Raw genomic sequence first — 4,323 nt, 5'->3', positions numbered from 1 at the left:
TAGTACTTGTACGCCCAGGACACTACCACCGCGAGCTCCCGCCCCGCCATACTGTGTGTTACTTACATGATGCCTCGCTCCACGGTCATGTTAAAGTGCCGCAGCACTGGCTTGTAGTCGGGTTTATCTTCCCTGCCATAGTACTTGTACGCCCGGGACACGACCACCGCGAGCTCCCGCCCCGCCATTTTGTGTGCTTAGTGACGCATGCTTGGGATACCTGAGGACAATAACAAAAACGTGTTATGATAGGAAGAATTAAAAATTGTGAAACCCATTTTAAAAATAGGTACCTTCAATAGGGTTAATACCTATGTCAGATGTCACATTGCTTGTCCGATTCTTGTCAATGACGTAAAATGTTGGATGGACGTGCGAGAATAGCGCTCGCCTGTGACCAACCTGTGGTTATCACAAGGTTGGATCATATACAGATTTTAAAACAAAATTAGTCTGCACTGTTGTTATGTTTTCATATAGAGGGTAGATGTAATTTACGGCAGTCTGTATCTGAACATTAAACGTAGCACATCAGTCAGTATCCTATAATTTGGAGTTTTCTTTGGAAACCTACGTCCAGGACACAACAACTGTGGGCAATAGTTTACACTTTACAGCTTGTGTGTAATAGTGATTGTATTACAGGTTAATAGAAAAGGGGTACCCTTTTTGCGGATAAGGATTCAATCAGATTTTTTTTATAGCTTTTAACTTTAGGTATGTTGCTAGGCAGAGTGACGGCAGGTGACCAAAATGTTAAGCGACTGGTGGCCGTTTTCGGATGAAAGAAGCGCCTGGCGTCCGTTAGCCCGGTTGGTGGACGATATTCGGAAGATCGCGGGACACTTCTGGATGAAACTTCGGGATAAGTGGCGTACACTAAGAGAGGCCTATATGCTCAGCAGTTTGCGACAGGAGGCTAATTTTATTCTTTTTAGCATCATTTGATGATGAAGAATTTTGGGTATGTCCGTAGGAGAGACGTGAAGCTAATTGCTATCTTGACCCGGTTGCGTATAGTGTATAATTCTTATTTCATATGCGTTTAGCGCGACCATAACATCCCTGTAGAATTTGCACCGATTGAAGAATCTGGTAAGAATATTACAGTTAGTAGATTAGTCGTGAAGATTAAAGAAACCACCTATGCCAGCGATGTAGCTTACGATCTTACGATGCACAGACAGAAGTATTACAAAAATGCGCGTCACATGTGAAATCTCACACAGAAATCATGTCATCATCTGTCATTTTTTAATCGCCACTTGCGACGCCGCACAGTCGGTTAATTAGTAATTAGTACTAAATTGCAGCAACACGAATGACACTATACATTTGCATGGCCACCGTCATTACGAACGTCCGGTTGTATGACATCGTTTTTTTTTAACTACTTGTCGCAGAAAATTGCGTTCTTATGAATAGGTATTCGCGGATCTTGAACTTGTAAAGAATCAAGATGAATAGAACGGCTTAAGTTACATATTTACTTATTATTTAACAAAATATACAACTAAACCTATTACAAATTAAAACTTATACCTAAACACACTCGATCAATTAATAAACTAACTCTAAATTAAACTAAATTAAAACTAAGCTACATAAAGCCACAACCGAGAACTCAATCAAACAACCCGTCCCGCGCCCTTCCAGATGCAAAGGTGCCCATCACGCTCGCCGCGTTGCCACGCTGGACCGCGATAGACAGCCTCTGCATCAATTTTTGTTTGTAATGCTAATACTAATGACGTGAAAGATAAGTTGTGAAGCTAATGACTTATTGTTATATAACAAATAGCATATATGAAATGAGGACGATGATATTTCATAGAGCATTCAGACCATAACTTTTATTTCTAATAGTATAGTCATGTGACACTGAAATAGGTAAGTACCTATTTTATTTTTAATAACCAGTAGTCAATCGATCACTCATGTCCCTCACGAGCTGAACGGCTTAGGTACCTATACCTATAAACTGCTATAAATAAGTACATATAACAATTGAAAATGTATTGTCCTTAAAGTTAGCTGCATTGCAGCACGACAATAGGGAGCGTGCATGAACTGTAGATGGCAGCACAGATGCCGCCTATTAATTGGCGCGAAGCATTATGTCAAGTTTTCATTTTTAGATTTAAGCCACTAGATGGCAGACCCTACTATACAAAATAGAGCCATCGCTTAGTGTAGGGGGCTGCTTAGAATTGTTTTCGATTCAGGTCGCGAGATGGCAGACCCTCCAACACGCACGGTCTCTATACTGCCGACTGCATTACTGCCACAAATGTCAAAAACCCGGGCGGCGACATCGATTTGACATTGACGGCTGTACCCTACTGCAGTCGCGCTGCAATAATGCAGGAGTAATGCTGGTGCGTTGAATCCGAACAACACCTTTAGTCAATGCCGCTGAAATGTATGTCGTTGATATTTTTTTTTCAATACTACTACCTACTTACTCTTAATGGCGCAGCGACCCAAAATGAATTTTGGCCTCCGACACGAGTAAACGACAGTTGTCTCGATCCTGCGCAATCTCTCGCCAGTCATCGGCTTGAAGATCGCGCAAGTTCGCTCCGACCTCATCGCCACAGCGATACCTGGGACGTCCGATCGGTCTTCACCCTGAGCGTCCCAGATATACCTTTTTAGCGCCGCGATCCTCATCCATTCTTAATACGTGGCCAAGCCAGCGGAGGCGGTGGGTTTTTTTTCAATGCTCTATGAAATATGCACATTTTTTTACCACATTTTCCTCTAGCAGTACTTCTTGACCTTTGTGGCGGTGTGCCGTAAATGGCAGCCATTCATTGAGGAGGTTATGTCATACATTAAATATCTCACTTTTGTAAGCCTATTGCAACAACTTTTCTGTTAAAAGTTTATCTATCTGCTGAATGACATCGCAATTTTTATTGAAAACAATGTTATACTGTTACACTAGTTCTTGAAATGTGAATTGAAATATTATTTAACCATTTGACCTGATCATCTCTTCAATCTTTTATTAGGAAGCTTTTAATTAATACTGTACAAGATTAAGGGCGGGTTACACCACGCACAACCAACGAATCTGTCATTCCATTAAGTGCTGGCAAGGAAATGCTAACTAATTACGATGACGTTGACTGACGGTTTGGTGCAACTGGCCTTAACTGAAGCAACTGTTTCCGAAAATTTTTATCTCTCAATCTACGTGTATACACCATGTATACACAATAAATGTGTTAGTTAATGTATTTGTCGTGGTCAATAGACGTTGCTCTAGTCTAGCTTAGTCGTTGTTTTCCATTGGTGTCAACACGATGACAGACTAAATTTAAATACTAAGCATTAGACTCTAGTTTTCTTTGGTGGTCAGAGTAAAAATTGCATCATTTACGTAGTTTGCAAAATTAACCTCAGATTAACTTAAGCTTTATAAAGTACAGACTTCCAGAGGCATAAACAATGTCATATAATTTTACGATTTTTTTATACATAAGTATAAAAAAAGAAAGAATAGGAGCCTATTTAATAAATAGAACTTTAAATAGGTACTTTTAAAAATTACTAAAACAAAATTAAGAAAGTATGGATATTCGCGATTTTTCTCCGGTTTCTTTTATGTTTTAGAATTTAAAAATCCATTGCATTAAATTCTGAACGCTTTAATAATGCAGGCAGGATTTTTATTTTACTTTTGCATTTTTTTCCCAAGCAAAATTTAGGGCAATGAACTTCATTTGGCTATTTCATGTGCGCTAAAGTATTAACCATCTTTTGTTGCTAAGATTCTTACACAAAATGGACTTTGATCTACAGATAAGGTACACGTGACACTTTGCTGTCTACTCTATTGACAATGACTTAATTTCAAGACGACATGTACTGGGACCGCGTCGAGCACCACAGTACGACACCTTACGTCTGTGTCGGCAGCAGCAGGTAACACTGACGCAACGCATTACGTGCGGATGGCCGGACACCGGGCCAACTTCACAATTATGTCATCGACCGGCCGAGGTCGCTGGTAACAACCTTGCTTGACCCAGTTGGATGCTGGAGAAATTGGACGGTCAAGGGAATGGGTCAGGTTTGTCTAACATTTCAAATGATTGAAATAACGCCTAACAAATCCTTGCATTTCATTAATTTTAATGATTGTACACTTTTGCTTTTGTTTGTCATTCATCGTTACTTCAATCCTACTCATTTCCTCAAAGGTTAACTGGAAGAGATCCCATACAGGGATAAGTTCGCCTTTGTTGTAATTAATTCACACTGTAACTATGTTTCTCGTGTTTTTATTTCTATGTACCTACAATAGAGTAGGTA

This window comes from Cydia splendana, chromosome 21 (assembly GCF_910591565.1).
Source record: "Cydia splendana chromosome 21, ilCydSple1.2, whole genome shotgun sequence".
Taxonomy (NCBI): domain Eukaryota; kingdom Metazoa; phylum Arthropoda; class Insecta; order Lepidoptera; family Tortricidae; genus Cydia; species Cydia splendana.
This window is presented reverse-complemented; position numbering follows the sequence as displayed.